The sequence below is a fragment of the Cydia fagiglandana genome, chromosome 18 (assembly GCF_963556715.1).
Source record: "Cydia fagiglandana chromosome 18, ilCydFagi1.1, whole genome shotgun sequence".
NCBI classification, from domain to species: Eukaryota; Metazoa; Arthropoda; class Insecta; order Lepidoptera; family Tortricidae; genus Cydia; species Cydia fagiglandana.
In genome coordinates this window covers 4825549-4847587 of record NC_085949.1, presented here as the reverse complement: position 1 = coordinate 4847587, position 22039 = coordinate 4825549, and the positions used below count along the sequence as shown (strand labels likewise).

General features: G+C 37.3%; 1 protein-coding gene across 1 annotated transcript in view; it reads right to left on the bottom strand.

The window, feature by feature from the left end:
* Nucleotides 1-19506, bottom strand: part of LOC134673262 (uncharacterized) — a 152276-nt gene extending 132770 nt beyond the window's left edge. Inside the window, exon 1 of the mRNA XM_063531226.1 lies at nucleotides 19361-19506. The gene's annotated coding sequence lies outside the window, so the exon portion shown is untranslated. The remainder of the gene's footprint in view (nucleotides 1-19360) is intronic.
* Between the last annotated feature and the right edge of the window lie 2533 nt (nucleotides 19507-22039).

The window sequence follows — 22039 nt, the reverse complement described above, 5'->3', positions numbered from 1 at the left end:
CTCTTAACAATAAACTCACTTACTCCGTTGGCTCAGCGACCACACAAAATGAGACTTGGCCTCCGACACTAGACAGCGCCACTTTTCTCGGCACCACTTTTTCCACCTCACTTTTTTTTTTAACAATAAAGCCGTAACAAAATAATTTTGAACTCCTGGCCCGCTTTAGCAACTCTCACTGTACCTACAGACAGCTAACTAACTGCAATACTCTAACTTTAGTTTCCGCTACCAACATTTATGTGAGTCCCTGGGGGCCTAGTCAAGATAACAATACGTGAGTTGACAATACGTTAGTTTACTTTTTCTAAATATTACTGTACATCCCGTAAGTTTGTCTATCTGACCTGACTGGAGTTTTCCTCTCATCTAATCGAAGGTTAGCTGGAAGAGATCCCTTATAGGGATAAGTTCGCCTTTGTACTTCCATTACTGTAATTAATTTTTGTAAACCTGTGTCGTGTACAATAAAGTGATTACTACTACTACTATAACAACCGTAGATAGAAAACGCCAATATTGAATTAGTCACGTGACTTTTCGTAGCATCTGTCATCCCGATAGGTACATTTCTTTCGTCTGGCGTTTGTCGATGTACGATTGTCACCTTGGCTAGGCACCCAGCCGGGCTAGCACATGATTGGCGCGACAGTATCCCGCCGCGACATAGACTACCCGTCCCTCTTTAATAAAAACAGTTAGAAAAAGACGGGTAGTCTATCTCGCGGCGAGATGTCGCGCCAATCATGTGCTTGGCCTACTGAAGTGATAACACTTATAACTATAATCGGCAATATCGATGACATAAGAAGTGTCTCTCTCGGACCCAAAAAGTTGGAAATATTTTATGCCGTAATTCTCTCTTGTTAGTGCTTAGCTTGCAGTTCCTTTCCTACATTCAGCTGAAAAATTCTCTACTAAGTGAAAAAGCCAGCGGTTGGAAAAAAACTAATTCCCTTACAGATGCTTGTTTTTACCGCTTGAAGGCAATTTGCTTCTCGAGTTAATTAAAAGGCTGGGGTAGAAAGGCGAGTTTAGCGCGGACTTTTACGACTTTTTAGCTTTTTACGGAGTCCATAATGATCTCCCGAGCTTCTTGGTGAAATGAAATTTGTTTGAATAGGATTATGTTTATTTTTAGACATCATTTTGCGAGGGATTCATTAGGTGCATACTGTCAACATACTTAAAATATAAAAAAGGTACTGACTTTAATAAGATTGGGGAAAAAATAATGACATGCGCTAACTGCCGATATGTTTGAAGACTTTGAAGTCGGTACCATGCCCGAAGAATTAGCCGTGTGGAAGGCAACGTCGATTTGATTGTCTGTGACAAAGAAACAAAGAAGTCTTGAGCCACATTAGTGGTTCAATACTTGTCACATTAGTTATTTAAGCGAGTACATTACGTAACATTAAGAATATCCGAGTCGTATACCTAGTTACAATTATTTTGCCTCATAGATTCAACTTAGTGGATAAGACTAATCTTAAAAAATTATGAATATTTTACCGGATGGTCCCATCGGAAGATCAGCGCTGAAAGTCGTCAGCATCATTCTTCGATGAGACCATTTCGTAGATTTTTCTTCTTTTTATGTTTTTCTGTTTCGTATAATTTTCTCTCCTGTGTTTGTTACGAATATTTTATTCTAAAACCCTGGAAAGAGGCCCACTGATAACGTAACGGCCTGTCCGTTGTTCAGAACTGTTAAAATTTTGTTCTAACTGACAGGCCGATACCGTGCGGCGGACTGTTAATCAGTGGGCCCTTTAAAAAGCAAGGCAGACACGAGAGCTGAAAGAACTGTAGCCCCATTGTCGCGGCAGCTGCACAATGGTGCTTGAATTCTTGACGAAGCATTCTTGTAGACGCGCCCTATTTCCGAATATGTTCGTTAGCTGCCAAGTCGCCCGCTGTCACTCACTTCTTTCTTTGCATGTTTTAATTCGCGCCTTTGAAGGAAAACCCTTTTTTTTGCACATTTGGGAAGAAAATCAAAATTCGCGAGAAAAAATACTTTCATAAAAATGTAATAATATAGGTAAGTACAGTCAGCAGCAGAAGTTGCTAAGCGGTCGAGGTGTTCAAAATTACCTTGACGAGCTCTTATTCTCTTAACAATAAAGTCACGTCAAGATCATTTTGAACACTTCGGCCGCTTAGCAACTATTGCTGCTGTCTGTACAACAAATTTGGCTTCTTTATTACAGTGTGCCTAGCCAAGTAGACAATCGTTTGCGCTATGACAACTAAACTCTTACCCCCTTATTCATTTACTAAAGTTGACAAGCCGATAATAATCGTTTGTCCCATTCCGACGTATTGGTATGATGGAAAGGCACAAACGATTTTTATCGGCTTGTCAACTTTAGTAAACGTTTATGAATAAGGGGGTTAGTGTCTCTCTATCACTCTTCCACATTAGTACGATTCGTTTGTTACGGAGCTTAAACGATTGGCATGTTGGTTACGCATGCAGGACACAAAATCCATAAAGAAATAAAAATTGCACATTATTTCAATATTAGTATATTTACAGCCTGGCAAAAAAGAGTAGAAATTAAAAAGTGGCAACACTGGTAGTGTCGTCCCTTTCAAATCAATTAATATAAGAGAACGGGACGACACTACAGTGTGGCAAAATAGAGTAGAAATTAAACTAGAGTCAGACCAAGGATAGTCTGCAACCGATTTGATAGCCCACGCAGTGAAAGTGTTATTTTAAACGTCAAACTTCTATGAAATTATGACGTATAAATGACACTTGCACTGCGTGGGCTATCAAATCCGCTGCAGACTTTTCATGGACTGACTCTACTCTTTTTTGCCAGGCTGTAAAGAATGTGCAATTTTTATTTAGGTTCTTTATTAAGAAGCTTGTGATATAAAACTTTCTATTTTTATAAATACGCAGACATTTCCAATTTCCTGAAACAGTCCACCGTCGACAAAAAAGACAAAAATCCCTACCGGAAATTTGTCCTCATTCCACCAATTTCGACATCTTTTCCAATCCCCCTGTCGTCATAGACAAAACATCCTCCAGACTGAGCATAGTCGCGCTACCCCCTCTGCCACACATCGGTGATTTTACTCCATGTTCGAGTCGAAAGTGTCTTTGTATGACGTCCGTGTCTTTGAACGGACCAATCACGGCACGGGACTTCGCTCACCTCGCCCCGCATTTTTGGCAGCATCGGTTGCATGAAATAATTGCTCTAAACTCGGTCTAGAGGATTCCTAGTCAATGCCTGTCGTCAAACGAGGGTGTGTTTATCGAATTGGATTGGAGGATCAATCGAAACCTAATAGCTTTAAAGTGTCTTGTCGAAATGGGTGCGATTTCAAAGGAAATTCAATTACTTTCGTCTAATGTCTCGTCCCAGTTTTGTTAGCTATGTCAAGAATGTTGTAAGGGGCTAAGTAGACCAGCGGTGGAACAAAAATAGGTTTTGATAACATTAAAGTTTTTTCTTTTTTGATATGTTATTGTAAGCATGTTAAATAACATTCATGTAAAAAGTTAGAAAATTTTAGGTGGAGCGTTCGGCCATATTTAAATTTTCAATTTTTGCTAAATAACTATGTAAATATAAAATTAAAGTTACAAAAAACTTTAACATATTCAATAACACTTTAATTTATTCACAATATTCGGTTTTTAGAAATCTGGAACAGCTGCTTTCTGGTGAACGTAAAAACAGGAATTATTATGTAAATACAGAATTAGAGTAGCTGATATTGCAAAATTACGATATTATCTATCAACTTAGTATACATGTAAAAAGTTAGAAATGTAGACAATGTGCTTGTCTAGATATTGATTTCTCGTTAAGCAGTATAGCCAATATTGAATTAAAGTTTGTAGAGTTAATATTACACGGTCATAATAAAGATCTTACTTCTCACACAAAAGATTAGAAATATAAAATCACGGCGACACTAAATACTGATACGTAAGTATGCATTCCGAGCTTATATTAAGTTACATTTCAAACGCGCGGCGTTTGCGCGCGCCGCGCTGTGCGCCGTGGCAGGAGGCAGCGATCGACGGTCGCGGGCTAGCGGTTAGCGCGGTGCCCTTAAAAATACGCAAAGCGTTTATAAAATTATTATCAATGGTAAATAGTTATTTTACACAGTACACTAATGGAAACTTACCTTCCCTTATTTATTTCTATATGTACTAGGGATTGCCCGCGGTTTCGTTTATGTAGAATTCGTTATCGTGTTAAGTATAGAAATAATAGATACATTTGAAAATTATTTTAGGTGCATTGTCATACAGATAACTACCCTTGTTAAAGTATTCTTCAAATTCAATACACAGGTGTCATTTTAAATGTTTTAATCATTCATGGGAAAAAAAATTTATTCAATAACAAAACTTATACAAACTATTATTAAAATTAAGTATGGACTAAATAAATTAAAACTAAAACTAATAAAATAAATAAATAAAACTTACCCACCTACCTTAGATCCCCCAGATCTGTCCCCTGCGGAAGTGTGCCCATAAGGCTGGCTACATTCCCACGCTGAATAGCTATGCCTATTCTTTGGCCTAGGAATGAGCCAGCCCTAGGGTCACCCGTCGTTTCCAACAGTCTTTTTTTTAGGTTTTTAAAAAGGTTATGGGCGTCAGGACACCACGGCCCCAGGGTCTCTACCGCGAACGCCGCATATATGTGGTTGTTTGTAAGACCAGCATATTTGCGGCGTTTTAGGGTTTCAGCCGCTGCTGCCGCGGCGCCAGCTCTCTGAGACGTGGCGACTAGATGGGACGGCGCTAGGGTGTCTACACATGTGGCATCCCAGATGAGCGGCCGTCCCATCTGCCAGGGGATGAGGGTTATTCCATCGGGCCTCTTGCCATCGTCGCGGTGTCATTTCAATATAATAATGCGTAATTTGGCGCTTTTAGGTTATAAATGCCTAGCGACATATATTTTTTAAGAGCGATCATCTCCGATAATATTTACTTTATCATAAAATCAATTTCAAACTGATGTTATTCAATATTTATCATTTTAAAGTCAATATTACCAACCAACTGATCCAATTTACCTACGGTAACAACTCAAAATTTGCATCAAATTAAATGCCACTTTTCTTATCCGTTACGAACAATCAAGAGGGCCTTTACGAGCTGATGTGGTGAAAATTTTATTTAACCTTCGTCCCTTAAAACCTGCACTACGCTCAAGGTTCAACTTTACGAACCACTCGCTACGCTCGTGGTTCAATTTTAGAATGTTTGAATTTGTGAATGTGCTTCCTGCCTCGCACAGCCAAACTGTGGAATGAACTGTCCGATACGACCTTCAAACCTTCAAAGACCCCCATCTTAAAGGTCGGCAACGCGCTTGCAACCCTTCTGGTGTTGCGGGTGTCCATGAGCGGCGGTAATCGCTAACCACCAGATGATCCGTCTGCTCGTTTGCCTCCTATTTAATAAAAAAAAAATGTTTCCCTTGTTAGGGTATCAATATTAGCACGAGCGGTTAATCAACAACTTTTCCCCTTGTAAAACAAATAAATAAGGTAGGTGAGGTGCAGGCATATGAGGCCCGGCGGGTAACAAGGCCCAGCATTCAAAAATAGCAGTTGCTCCCTATTATTCCCAATTATTCTGAATTTGTACTTGTTGCTAAGAAGGCCCACTGTCAGTGCAGGTAAAAAGGTCTAGTCCCGGGCCTTATTGAACGTATGAGATGAAATATTAGATTAAAATATTTTAAGATAATTTTCAATATTTTTAATCTCTAATTAATAAGGTCGATTTGAAGAAACTTCTATGAAATTATGACTTATAAATAACACTTGCACTGCGTGGGCTGTCAAAATTGCTGCAGACTTTTCTTGGTCTAACTCTAATAATTTTTCACTTGCTTTATTGACCTAAAGACGTTTTAAAGAATCAAAAAGTCTAATAACATTGAGGCACTTATACTTTTTAAAGGCAGTAACTAATTACAAGTGACTTTTTTTTGTTAATACATAGGTAGGTATTTACGATCATCATCATATATTTAAGAGTATGACTCTTGTCGGTGGAGCAATTTCCATGTTTGGCGGTCCTCCGCCTTCTCTTTGACAGCCCGATACGACACGACGTTGATCTTTTCCTTTATTTGATCCATGTACGCTCTCCTTGGTCTTCCCCTCTTCCTGTTTGCTTCAACTTTCCCTTCTATGATATTTTTGATAAATTCGTCGTGTCGTATCAGGTGCCCAAGCATCCTTCCTCTTCTATTGTCTATAGTTCTTAACAAACTCCTCCTCTCTCCTACTACATAGGCCACACTGAATGTTTTGCACTACTGGCCACTGGTAAATATTTAAATTATGAATTGTATATTTTTAAAAAAATACAGGCTTTTGATTATGGAATGTGACAAATGTTGGCGACAAATCGATCGTCTTTTGTTTTTAATGGCTTGTCAAAGTAAGTCAGTGCGTTGAACGTGGCTTTAACGCGAAAATATTTTTAGAGCTATGATTTTGTTATGATTTTAAAAGTTCGCTTACTCCGCAAGAGTGTAGTGCTTGCCTTCAAAATGCTTTTGGGATTGAAGCACCACATCTGAGCATCGTGAGGCGTTGGTATGGTGAATTTAGTAGAGACAGTATTATTCTAGATAATGATTTTCGTGAAGGTCGACCGTCCACGGCGATCATTCAAGGAAACGTGGCTACTGTGAGACGACTCATTGAAGAAAACCCACGAATCACCTATGACGAAATTTGAGGACAATTAGGGATAGGTATGAGACAAATACAAAAGATTTTACAAGAATATTTAAAAGTCGGGAAGCCTTGTTGTCTTTGGATTCTTCACGAATTAACTTCAGTCCAAAAACAGGTACTTTTTGACTGGTGCCGAGAAATGCTGCGTAAGTATAAGCAAGAAAGTTCAAATGCTGTATATAACATCGTTAGAGGAGATGAAACCTGGATTTACTGCTACGATCCGGAAAAAAGGCATTAGTCCAGTCAATGGGTCTTTCGAAGATGACAGGAGGCCCATAGAAGTTCAACAAGCCAAAAGCGTTGCCAAACATTTTGATCGTCTGTTTTTTTTAAACGCGACTTTTTTGTACCGTACTTTTAAATAATAAAAGAACGTTAAATACTGAGTAGTACACTACTATTTGTGTGCCCGCAGTCATTGAAAAAGACCGCGAGAGACGACCGAGAAGCCGCATCCTCCTGCGTCATAATAATGCGTCCACCGATACCGCAATAAAGGCAAAAACATTTTTTAATTACGAAAACGTGGAAAATGTCTCTTATACGGATTATAATCCAGACATTGCACCCTGTGACTTCTATCTATTTCCCAAAATTAAGGATTTAATTTGGGGTTTGACATTTAAGACCCCGGATAAGGCAGTTACTACGTTTCATCACCACGTCGAAAACATGCAGTCAAGTGATTGGGCCTCATGCTTCCAAAAATGGTCCGAGCGAGTGAATATGTGCATAGAATGTAAAGGGAAACATTTTGAGAAGCAATAAATGTATTATTATGGTTATAAATGATTTTATTCAAAAGTTACGCAAAACTTTCAGTGTGGCCCTCGTATGCGTAAAACCTCTTCGTTAGTTTTCTTTTCTTTTACGATAGAATTGCGAAAAATAGATATTATGCAACGAGTGACGAATTTTGAAACACGGTCAAAGGGAGTGTTTTAACGTGCTTATTATAGCACCGGTCGTAATGTAGCACCAGATGTACTGTAAAAATTATGTTAAAAGATAATACTTACTGTTACGAATAAATATTTATACTGTAAAAAAATATCCCACCAAACACATTTTCATGTAAATTTTGTTGCTAAGACGAAACCATAAGACTCGCACTGTCAAAAAGTTGTCAGATCTCTTGTCGAGCCAAGCTTCAAACTCTACAAGCCCTAACTTCACTAACTCTACACCTTAGTCAAAATGTGGCTTGGCTGTTTCGCTACCGCCACATGGGCATAAGGTGAAAAATTTATTAAATTCATTATTTTTAGGGTTCCGTACCTCAAAAGGAAAAATACTGAACCCTTATAGGATCACTTGTGTGTCTGGCTGTCCGTCTGTCACAGCCTATTTGCTCCGCAACTACTGCACCAATAAGTTGAAATTTGGTATACACATGTAAGTCTATAGCCCAAGGACATACATGTAAAGTAAATAATAGAAATTCAAATAAAGGGGTCACTTTTGAGATGAATGATAAATAGAATAAAAAAAAACTATATCTTGTTATAATTAATATAAGAGAATTAGAATATGAATTAATATAAGAGAATTTTGTTAGAATTTTAATTAGTATAAGATAGATATGTATATTGTCATGTTATTTTCTCGAACTCCCCATCGGCATACAAACCTCCTCAAGGTTTTGCCCACGATGGGTCTTGTAATAATAATGTACTTTGTTTAGCTTATTGTTCAATAAATTAAAAAATATATATATATATATATCAAACGAAGGGGCTCATTGTAAGAATCTCAGATATATTTTTTCATAATTTTAAAATAAATAGTTTAGAAGTTATTTAAGAAAATACGCAAAAAATGACCATTCCCCCCCCCCCCTTATCTCCGAAACTACTGGGTCTAAAATTATGAAAAAAATACACATATTAGCTCCCTTCCTATAGATGACAGGAAAACCTATTAGAAATGTGCAGTCAAGCGTGAGTCGGACTTAAGTACCTAGTTTTCCGATACCTACGGGTTTTTTAAAGACATTTTATTCACTTTTCTCTAAAAAAATATATTGTTACAAATTGTGTAATGTACAGAACCCTTGGAACGCGAGTGCGACTCGCATTTGGGCGCTTTTTGTATTATACTTACATACAATAGTTCTTGTAGAAACGAAACGGCCAAGCCACACACTTTTGGTGTAGAGCTAGTAAAGTTAGAGGGCTTGTAGAGTTAGAAGCTTGGCAAGAGATCTGATAACTTTTTGACAGTGCGAGCCTTATGGTTTCGTTTGGGCAACATTTTACATCAAAATGTTTTTGATGGGATTTCACTTCTTTTTGTAAGTTGTTTATGACAATCTTCCATCCCCTCATTTAAAGGGTCGGGGGTGATTTACTATTAAAAATCCTGAAATAAGTATCTGGGGGCATCTGTTACACAATGTACTTCTTACTGATTCCCCATATAAACCCTTCACCCCGTAAGGGTAAACTTTGGGGTTGAAATCTGCCTTCACCCCGTAAGGGTAAACTTTGAGGTTGAAATCTATTCTATATCCTTCCCCATAACAATACCTATCTACATACCAAATTTCAACTAAATCGGTTCAGCGATTATTGATTTCCCATACAAAATTAAACCCCATCTTCATCCCCTTCGGGATAATTTTTTTTTAATTTATTTGTTGTTTGTGTACTAAAACTATCTTACATACCAAATTTCAGCTTCTTAGAGTACTTCAGGAAGTACTCGGTATTGATGATCATCAAGTGAGTGAGTCAGTGACGAAATCGAAGTTTTTAGATATGAATAAAATCTAAAGTATAAGAGCTATGCAATTGATATGCTTAATAAGTCCGAGAACTTTGTTTATCTGGTATAATCCAACCCCAAGTTATGAGGGTTCCAAAAAACGACAAAGCGCTTCGAGAAAAGGTAGATAGTGCCCTTGCGCTTTTCTCGTCTTGGCGGGGGCACTGCCGTGCCCCCAGATGTTAAAAGATGAGACTACTGTAACTAATAAAGATTTATGTTTAGTTACCTACTATTTTCGCGTAAACTAGACAATTTTTATATCTTTAGTTATTAAGACCCAAAATAATTATTTTCACTTATTATAAATAAATCCTCCTGTTATGAAGTATCAAATATTGTTATTTGTATATGTCTAACTCTTAAGTTAAAAACAATAAAATCTGTTATTACCTACTGTCAAAATGATTATTTTTTGCGGGATTAAGTAATACACTGGTAGTGTTCACTGTTCAATAAGGCCCATAATAGGACTTTTATAAAAGGTATATTTTCCAAGAGTATTGTAATATTTTTATAACTATTTTGGTATAATGAAGAAACTTAAATAAACGAGAAACCTATTTGAGTGAGTTTCTCATACTTCATATCCTGTTTATTAAAAAAAAAAACATTTTAATTTAAGGTGGGCTGTATATAGGCATATACGGCCCACACGGAATACACAATAAGGTAAGTGAGGCCACTTACCTTATTGTATATTCAGGATGTATACCGTGTAATATTGATCAGTTGGTTTATAATATACATATTATGATATTGACGTTGAATAGGACAGGACATGACAATAGGAACCAGAAATAGGTATAGTTGGTCAAACCAATTTGTCAGTAAATAAAAACGAAAAACTATATTCATCCTTTTCTTTTGGGTGCTAGTACTAGTGTAAGTCAAAGATAGTATGATGATTCTCCCTGTCTATGTTTGAAATGAGACAGTCCTTTGACAAACTATGTATAGTAAAAAATAGTTGTGAATATCTTGTACATTTTTATTACAATATTAGTCAAGATAATGAAATATAGCTGGTCAAGCAAATCTTGTCACTAAAAAAAGGCGCGAAATTCAAATTTTCTATGGAACGATATCCCTTCGCGCCTACATTTTTCAAATTTGCCGCCTCTTTCTACTGACAAGATCTGATTGACCAGCTGTAGGTATTTTTACTTAATAAGATATTTTAATTTCACGTAATGTCCGCATCTAATTTATATAGTTATGTGCACGGTAAACAAACAAATGAATGATAAGAAAAGACAGACAGTGTTACTGAGCGGGAGGTGGGGCGAGGGGCGAGGTATAGGTAGGCTATGATAGGCTCTCGAGCGCCGCGCCGTCGACTGACGGACCAGCGCGGCGTATGTATGAATTTCGCGCCTTTTTAACTAGATTTTACTATTACAATGCAAGCTACACACAGAAATTTCTTACTTTCCATAATATGGCTGCGTATATTATTTTATAGTAATAGACTTATTTTTACAGACTCTAATTCAATATTAGATCATATAGGACAAAAAACGTATATTAATTCTAAAGCATATATCTTATTCTTCTAGCTTTTTAGCTTGCCTATTAACTTATAAATTTAGATATGTTGTTGTGGATTTATTAAACTTTAATTCAATATCGACAAAATAATAAGCTAATTGTAGTTTGACAAAGAAGCACGTTAAAAAAATTTCTAATAATTTTACATTATAAAGCGTCATACATATTATAAACAATGGAACTTAAACATTGCACTTTAATTCAATATTAAAAAATCATTACTAAAAATATATAAATACCTAATTTATATCTAACGCTCGTTCTAACTTTTCATCATATATAGCATATATGCTTAAAAATATGTCCTATATCAGATAAGTATCACTTTCAACTTTAGAATTATCAAAACTTTTAGTGCAAAAATCCGGTCCCACTATTGAGCTAAAGGGCTCGGCTGAACTTACGGGATACGGAATTTGTGTCCTTTTAACTTCCTAAATAAATAGGGGGATTAATTGGTTTATGTTTTTATGGTCAATCTTCTATTCGAGTCGATCATGCTCATAATACTTGCGAGCAAAATAACTATCATCATCATCATCATCATCTCCTCCTAGCCGTTTTCGGCTACATCGACTGCTATGCTACAGCTGAGAGCGTCCACAGTGGAGGCATATTGTGCAGACGCAGGTGCGTGAGTTTGAAAATAACTATAGTTAGACCAAGACAAGTCTGCAACGATTTTGATAGCAAACGCAGTGCAAGTGTTATTTTAACACTTTGCAGATTTGTCTTGGTCTAACTTTAGAAGGTTTAATTAACCCCCAGAGCTAAAATTTTAAGTTCTTGTCCTTATGTAACTCTCTAGGGAACAAAGTTATGAATTCTGTAACTATTCAGCGGTTTAAACCAGTTTAGGCTGTACGTTGTCTAGCTAAGAATACTAAGCTACTAGTTTTGATAACTGTAGGTACAGAAGCCTACCGCGAACTACGTCCGACGTGTTGCGTCCCACACACTTACCTACGAATTAGGCAACACCTCGAACGTAGTTCACGGTAGACCACTGAACTTATATGCAAATAACTAACCAAAACAATTTCCCATCCGGTAACCAGGCTATAGAGCTACTTAATTCCTACATTTACGGAATATCGGGAACGTCCACTATCGACCAAAACCGCTTCAAACTAAGTAGTTTTACTTCCTGCCGTACTAACAAAACGATCTATGCGCCACTGAAATAACCACAATTTGCAATACTCTTAACTGACCATTGATAAACCTTATTAGCAAGAGAATAAGGTCCACAAAGGTTAATTTAATTACATACTCGGTTGTATGAGCTTACGGTCTTTTAAATATAAGGTAGAGATTTCGCCGCAAGCGATGTTGGAAACTTTGCCACGATTGAAGTACGATTAGTGAAAGCTTTTATAATCATCTAAAACTATTTTAATTTAGTAAAAAATATGTTTTATGATATAGGAGGTAAACAAGCAGACTAATCGCCTGATGGTAAGCAATTATCGTCACCCATGGACACCTGGAAACACCAGACAGGTTGGTAGCGCTGCCGGCCTGAAAAAGATGTTCTTTCAGCAAACCAATTTCCATCTTAAAGGCCGGCTATTCCTTGCTATTCTTTTTAGGGTTCCGTACCCAAAGGGTAAAACGGGACCCTATTATTAAGACTTCGCTGTCCGTCTGTCCGTCCGTCTGTCCGTCTGTCTGTCACCAGGCTGTATCTCACGAACCGTGATAGCTAGACAGTTGAAATTTTCACAGATGATGTATTTCTGTGGCCGCTATAACAACAAATACTAAAAACAGAATAAAATAAAGATTTAAGTGGGGCTCCCATACAACAAACGTGATTTTTGACCAAAGTTAAGCAACGTCGGGCGTGGTCAGTACTTGGATGGGTGACCGTTTTCTTTTTGCATTTTTTTCCGTTTTTTTTGCTTTATGGCACGGAACCCTTCGTGCGCGAGTCCGACTCGCACTTGCCCGGTTTTTTCTTTTTCAATCAGCAAAACAAGTGGTTAAGCATACTAAAATGATCTTCACACATTTTTATTCCCTTAACAACAAAGCTATGTTCAAATAATATTGTATTGAACACCACGCCCGCTTTAGTATACCGGGTGTGGCCTGTAATATGAGCAAATAATTAAAACATAGATTGTACTCCTCAAACGGTGACACTTTTGTTCAACAACTTTTAAAAATTATGAAGTATTTAGACTCCTTATTTTTCATACAAAATAAATATTATCTTCAATGGACGCCATCGCCACGCCATATCATTGTAATTGACGTTGCTTGTCACGCCTTAAACATAACAGAATTCGCAATACATTGCGTCTTAGAATAAACTTTAAAGTGTATTAAAAATCAAACCACAAGTTATTTTTAAAAATCGCTGAACAAATGTTGGTCAGTATGAGGAGTACAGCGTACAGTTTAATTTTTTGCTCATATTACAGGCCACACCCGGTATAGCTACTTCTGCTGCTGACTCTGACCACATTGTTTATTTTAATCACCATGATGTAGTTAATAGTGTCGCTAGGTGTCCACTTTATCTAAAGTGTTTTAAAAAACTTCATTGGCATTAGTTTTTCTTCGCAAGTGTGATGAAAAATATTGTGTATAACTCCGGAGGTAAGAATATTGTAAGCTCGATTCTTTAATTATAGACCTCGCTTACCTCCCACGTGGCACTATTAATACCTTCAATAAAGTACCTAAGTAGAAGAACTTATTTAATGAAAATGATTATTTTTAAGATAATTGCAGTTTATTTTTATTGTTAAGTATGTGAAGAATTATTGTAATTTTTATATTTCATAGACAATGAATATTGTTCATGAATAAATAATGGTGACGATGAATGTAAATAAGCTATTATCACCCTGACCTCTATTTTAAACGCGGTATTTTTAATAAAAAAGAAAACAGGTATTCCATTCTCAGTAACTTTGCTATTTTTAAATTGAAACAGTTTCTGCTGCAGTGTTATTTTTCGCGCTCTAGAATGAAACCGAAGAGGTGCTCCTCCATTGTTGTTTCAAGCCTTCGAGGCTTGAAAACGCGGATTCAGCGGGAACAGAGTCAACACCGTATCTAAACAAAACACTTTTGTTCCAACAACCAAGTGTGCGGTCAACGCTAACGCTACGTCTTACGTAGGCGAACAACGCGCGAACGCGGCGCGGCGCGGCGCGGCGAAATCAATCCTTTGATGCCCATAGAAGTGTCCTACGTAAGCGATCTCGTTGCGAACGCGGTGCGGCGCGATTTGCACGCGAATGTCAGGCGGCGCGGCGCGGCGCGGCGGCGGCCGCTTTCGCCGCGCCGCGCCGCGCCGCGTTCGCGCGTTGTTCGCCTACGTAAGACGTAGCGTAATATACTTACTGTACCCTTTGGGTTAACGAAATTCTTTATGTTCTATCCTTTCTAGCAGCAAGATAGCAAAAAGTGTCCGGCGAAAGGATATAATATATATTTTTTAGCCTATTTTGTGTCCCATTGCTGGGCAAAGGCCTCCCCTTTCTTCCGCCACTCATCACGGTTTGGTGCATGTTCCCGCCAGTCGCTGCAAAAAGCGTCATCCCGCCATCTCTTTTTAGGGTTCCGTACCCAAAGGGTAAAACGGAACGTCCGTCCGTCCGTCCGTCCGTCCGTCTGTTACCAGGCTGTATCTCACGAACCGTGATAGCTAGACAGTTGAAATTTTCACAGATGATGTATTTCTGTTGCCGCTATAACAACAAATACTAAAAACAGAACAAAATAAAGATTTAAATGGGGCTCCCATACAACAAACGTGATTTTTTGATCAAAGTTAAGCAACGTCGGGAGTGGTCAGTACTTGGATGGGTGACCGTTTCTTTTTTTGCTTTTTTTTTCGTTTTTTTTTTTGCATTATGGTACGGAACCCTTCGTGCGCGAGTCCGACTCGCACTTGCCCGGTTTTTTGGTCTACCTCTGCCCCGGTTAATCTTAAGATTAAAGGATATAAATACGTGCAGTAAACACCTAGTTATTCTCGTGAATACCTTGTTAGATAGCAACAATCGCCTTCAACACGTCGGATTCCTTCAGAACAATTCAAAACAAGAAGGATACGCGGAAGGCAATGATTGTTCTCAACAAATACAAGATCGATGCAAAACCGTGATTAAACATAAACATCCTATTGAATTGTCTTGCCGCTTGGCAACTATAGGAATTCCGCATGTGGCGGAGATGAAAATACGAGCTTTATCAGTATCACCGTAGAGAAATATAGTAAGAATAGAGTGCTCACTCCATACAATAGTTTTTTAACTTACGTCATTGGCAATAAATGTGACAACAAGGTGTCAACTATACTGTATGCATTATTATTTGCGTTATTTGACACATTGTGACTGACGTATATAGAGATGTAACTAACCCAAATCGATTGTCACAGCAAGCGATTACGATTGGATGGCACGTAGACTGAGGTATCGAATTGTGACGTATAATGAATTTTTATTTGTGATTTAAATAAAGCTAGAATTATATGGTTTTCCCGCAAGGTAAATGCATTTAATACACCGACCGAGTAGGTCGCGGTAGGTGTCAAATTTGTTGTCTGTTAGGTGACGATAAATATATCCATATTTACAGTTAATTATCCACCTTTTCCTTACTTTTATTAAAAGAAAAATGAAAAATTCATATCGATTTACTTAGACAACTACCGATTCATAACGGTGGTGTCCGGCCAACCCTAAAATAAAATAAAAAAGACGTAGAACGTAAACGTTCGCAGTGCAATTGTTTTCCTTTGTGATTTCGATGTGCAAGACATTTTACGTTGTATTGCTGTTGTGAGTGACAGATGTCAAATAACGCAAATAATAATGCATACAGTATTAAGCTGTTGGGTATTAGCATGACTAGCACAGGGCGGTCGTCTACCTTAAATAGGTATATTGTTTACAATACTAGACGTTTGAGCAATTTCTACAAGTATTGTAACGAGGCCTCAAGAATGTTGATTCTCTAATTACAACGAATTACATCATTACAATTATATATAATGGGATATCATCGGATTGCAGTATAATTGTAAAAAAAAAAGTAATTTTAATTGTTACAGACATGCTAACTTTCATGAAAATACACGACAATGAGTTAAAACATGCACTTGATTTAAAATGATTACATATTTATATGATCAGAAAAAAGTACATAGGTACTTATTGAAGTCTTGAATTCCTTTTCAATACCTAATTTATTCAATTTTATTGTGTAACGCAGGTTAAATATGTAATATCCAACTATTTATCCACTTAAACTGGAGACAAATGTAACTTATTGTGGTATTGAAATATCGAAATTTAATGACGATTTTGAACTACCGATTTCACTTTTTTCATAATTCTATATGAGTATTCCAAACAAATAAATAAAACGGAGTCCGACTCTTTCTATCCCGCAAAGTTAAAAAGTGACGGTTATTTTATCACGTGGATAAATGTGGATAAAGCGATCCATAATACGCCTGCAGGACTTATTATTACATCTACCTTTTTTAATTTTGAACAAGCAGAAACGTCTGCGAACGATGCTATTAAGCTTAGAATAAATTTAAAAGTGGAAAAATTACTGTCTTGGGTGAGACTTGAACTCACGGCCTCTGGATCGATACTCCAGCGCTCTGCCATCTGAGCCACCAAGACCTCATCCCCAGCCAGCAAATCTTTCCACCATATTATAGGTCAAGGGGACCCTTAGCGACATCTACCGTAAGAGTGTTACACTTCTTAAACGGCTACCGGAGTTCCAAGTCATATTGGAAATTCACCAGTTACGATGTGCTACCCATACTAATTTTAATTTCCAGAGGCCGTGAGTTCAAGTCTCACCCAAGACAGTAATTTTTCCACTTTTAAATTTATCTACCTTTTTGTCGGACATTTTCGGAAAAGGTACCTATTCGAACCTGGAATCTTTTTCGACCTTTCGAATAGGTATCTACAAATATATTTAGCACTTCTTTTCTTGGATAGCGATGGAATCTATAAATGGTTTCTTGTTTCTGCATATCTTTATACCTCCTTGCCGGGTTGTATTCCGAGAATCGTTCGAAAACGTGCTGCATACAGACTATTCTACTTTAACTTTGTGGCATGTAGGGTTGCCATTCGCCAGGATTTTCCCTGTCATGTCAGGATTTTGGTCCTTTGTCAGGATTGCGGGTGGACTTGGTGAGTATCAGAGTTTTTTGACATCTAATCACTAGAAACTAGCTAAAAGTGTAGAATTGGATAGAGGAAGGAGTGATATCCGGACAAACAGGATTGGTAATAGGGTCGATTAACTATTTCTTGTTTTTATTCTGTCTTATCAGCCAGGAGATAATAGTAGCATAGTTTCTTAGAAAAGCTGCTGTACCATGTTCTACAAACGTGCTTAGTAGATGTCCCATTATGGAAAGGCCTTATAGCTACCCAAAAATTCAAGTTTGGTTCATTTAAATACGAAAAAACTAATATTTTAAGAGTGACCCAGGAGACCGTAACCATGGCAACTAGTGACAAGAAAAAGTTGATTCACCCAATAACATCTAGATCAGGATTGGTCATTAGTTCATAATGACAACCCTAGTGTATGATAATATTGATAATATGCACGATCAACTTACCTGATAATTTTAATAACACAGTATCGACACCAAAGGCTAATTTTACTTCTTTAAGTCATTACAAGTGTGCTGACGATATAGTATTCAATAGCACGGTTGTGAAAATATTGATTTTAAATAAGTACCGTGGTATTGTATGAGTACGAGAATAATAAGCGTGCGGCTTACCTGATGATAGGCATTATAACGCGAACATTATGGTGATGTCAAAAGTGAGTGTTAACTTCAGACACTTTTTGGAATAGGTAACTACCTATAAGGAATTAATAATTTTTTTGTAGTATCGCTTGCAGATGCAGACGTATAATTATGCTTGATAAAAAATAGTTTATTATTTAATGTCAGCTCATATAGTCAGCTTTAAAGGATGTTACACACTTGTCGTGAACTTACTGCATCCACCGGAGCTTAGGCAGCCTCTTGATCATCATAAACACAAAATCACCTGCCTATAGACTGTTATTGAAAAGGCTAGCTTCAGTCAGGTTTAGTGATGTGCCGTTCCCGGGAAAGTTCCCTAGGTGGGATTATTCCCGGAAACATTCCCGGGAAATTTCCCATATGAAGGGAAAGTAGGGGTATTTTGATTTTTTTTTTAATTCCCGGGAACACTGGAAATTTCCCAGGAATTTCCTATATGGGAATATTCCTTGTTCCCGGGAAATTCCGACGGCACATCACTAGTCGGGTTCCTTAACCCCACGAAACTATTTAATCGTAGGTAAATATGGATAGGTAGAGCTCCCTAATAACACAGTTAAGTTCCTTCAATATTCTTGATCAACGCGCATGTGACACTTTGTAAGTGCGTATAGCCTACAATGTTCATTTATCTGATAGTTCTGACCTACGACCCGAATCGAACTAACGACACGTACGATACAATACGTTAATTAATATATTTAGAAACGATATGGATTAGATATGTCAGTGTGAAATGTGACGTTTCTTCAAACAAAAACGTCACTTTTGACACTGACTCATCTAGTCCATATCGTTTCTAGATCTATTAATTGACGTATCTTAAAGTTCGAATCGGGCAGCTAATCGCCCAGAGTCCGTCTAAGCTAACTTTGCGCCGATTTGAATAAATCAAAGTGAGGATTGACAATAGATATATTTTCATATAAAAAGTGGCATCAATGATGACATCGCCACACTTTGTCGTTGTAAATGACATGCAGAGTTAGCTTGATTCGTCTCTACCTGATGGTAGACCTTACGTTTGTTTGCCACCATCGTGTTATAAACGGAAACCAAATTTTACGGTTTCCTTTTGGTTTGACGAACGCACCAACGTTTCACAATTCTTATTGCTTTTTATTTTATGGATCGTGCTAGTAATTTTTTTGAATAATTTACTAAATTATGTGTAGTTGAATAGTTAGCTACTTAGTTAGTTGGTAGCTAATTAGCAGTAAAATGTTTAAGACTGATGGGCATTGTCTTAGCACCACTGAAGCGAAGCGACAAGCAAAACATCAGGACTTTCACGTAATTGCATGCTTTTATATGCTTCTAAATAAACCTGATGAATCATTTAATGCTTAACCAGCCACCGTAACCATATCACGGCACTACGTTACTCAACTTTCACATTTTTACCGCGAATTCGGCCAAGTCATTCATAAAAAAAAAAACCATAAACAGTTAACACACCTTGGGATTTTATTTGGCTCCAGTTTTCCTGGTATCCTGGACGTTCCACAAATCACTTAGGCACTTTGGCACAACACCGGTAAGACGATCACTCGCGGCGTTACTTGACACGAGCACGCGCGTGGCCGAGCCGGGCGTCAGTTGCAGACTGTCGAGTCGAGTAGACTAGCAGCAGTACTGGCACAACCGCTCGCGCTCGCCCGCTCAAATCAAGGTCATGCAAAACTCTGCTCCCATTACCTCAGTGGAAAGTATATCCGTGATCCGCCCGTGCCCCTTTTGGACAGGTGTGGGGAGAAAGCACACAAAAAACTTATCGTTCTGAGTCATTCCGCGAGATGATTCGCTTGTTATCTGTGGAGGAAAGTGACAGGACCGGTTTTGGAGGCGCCAGATTTGTTTGGAAAGGAAAAGTGGCGCGTGTGGTCAGTCCATTTAATTTTTGACATCTGTTTGAACTATAAATCAGTGATAACGATCTTTTTAAGGTTTTCAACAGCACTAAAGGCGCTACGTACTTAACCTATGTTCACAAAATTAATTCTGGCGCTGACATCTCATTAAGCAACATAAATTCTGTTTTATATATTTAAAGGAGATTTTCGTTAAAACCGTTTTTAAATTGTGTTGTAAGAATTTTCTACACAATATGCGATTTTTTTGCACCAGGCGAATTATTCGTCTTTCCACGTCTGAAAACTCTAAAATTTGTCAGTAGGTAAACTAAATGCTTGTAAAGAAACGTTCCAAACTAACAAACGGCCCAATTCGAACTTTAAAATACGTCAGCTAATAGATCTAGAAACGATATGGATTGGATATGTAAGTGTCAAATGTGACGTTTCTTTAAACAAAAACGTCACTTTTGACACTGACACATCTAATCCATATCGCTTCTAGATCTATTAATTGACGTATCTTAAAGTTCGAATCGGCCAGAAAGTTATTTGCAGAATCTAATATTCAATGTAGAGTCCCTGTCTAATCTAAAGTAGATATTTACCCAGTATTGGTTTCGAGAATTTGGGAGCTATGTTAACAATTTACAAATAATTAATCAAGAGATTATTAATTGATAAGCACATTAATTTATCCTAAGCATGCTCTTATCTTAGCTTTAATAAATATCTCAATTTTCACTTAAACTGGGACGCTGGGATTCGAACCAGGAATGTTGCGGATGCAGATTTTTTGACATCCGCGTATGCGGATATTTTTTTTTTTTTTTTTTTATTATGCATGGGTTTACTCATGGCCACAGACTAGCCGAGGCGTAGACGCTCAAAGCGCTTTAAAGGCTCAAGCGAATATTCGCAACATCCCTGGAACACACAACTCCTGTTATTAAAGTAGCACATTTCAACTGTTAACACCTGCATAAAAGATGCTAGACGAGACTAAACTTGGTAAAAGAAACAGTTATTTTGGAAAATTACTAAATTTAGCATTTAAATTGTCAAGTTGGTAATGTCAAGTAATTTAGTGTGGTTGGTCCAGTAAACCACCACGTACATTTAGCATCAATAATAGCGAATGAAACAACAATAAAGTATCTGCCATCTTGGAATACTATTCCAAATATCTCTACAATTCGCATTCAAAATTACTCTGTAACAATCTGTCGTACATACCGACTATACCGTGTGTGGCCTGTATCAAGAGCGAATTATTTAAACATAGATTGTATTCCTCAAACGGTGACACTTTTGTTCTACAACTTTTAAAAATTATGAATTATTTAGACTCCCTATTTTTTATACAAAATAAATATTATCTTCAATGGACGCCACCATCGCCACGCCATATCATTGTGATTGACGTTGCTTGTCACGCCTTATAAACAAAACAAAATTCACAAGACATTGCTTAGAATAAACTTTAAAATGTATTAAAAATCAAACCACAAGTTATTTTTAAAAGTCGCTGAACAAATGTTAGTCAGTATGAGGAATACAGCCTACAGTTTAATTTTTTGCTCATATTACAGGACACACCCAGTATAGCGATACCTCCTTTTGTTAAGTTATTAGAGAATGGTATGTACAGTCACCTGCAATAATATGTTACACAACGAAGGCCGCAAAAATATGTGACACGCTCTTATTGCTCTACAAATAAGATCGTGTCACATATTTTTGCGGCCTTCGAAGAGTGACATATTATTGCAGGTGACTGTACATAGTTTTTTTTGACACGTAGTCTGATCCACTACTTTTGAAGCTGACTGTACCATAGTAAGTAACCAAATGACTAGGGCTACTATAAACTTACTGCCGTATTCGAACTTCAAGATATTCACAAGAGACGACACGTACTAGATCCATTCTAGATACGTTATAGTTTAGATGTCAACTAGTTCTCTTTTGCAGCGCAATTCGGCAACCAATGTCAGTTTTACGTTAGATAGCGTAATATACCTATTAGATTTGAATTGGATCTCTAAGTTGCATCAGCGTGATCTGGTTAAGTACTAACCTTTATTTCTACTTTAAACTTGTATATATATATATATATATATATATTTTGTATTGTATTGTATGTATGCTAGTATGTATTTTATGTATTTTATTCGATAATATTATTTATGTATTTTATGAGTTGACAATACGTTAGTTTACTTTTTCTAAATATTACTGTACATCCCGTAAGTTTGTCTATCTGACCTGACTGGAGTTTTCC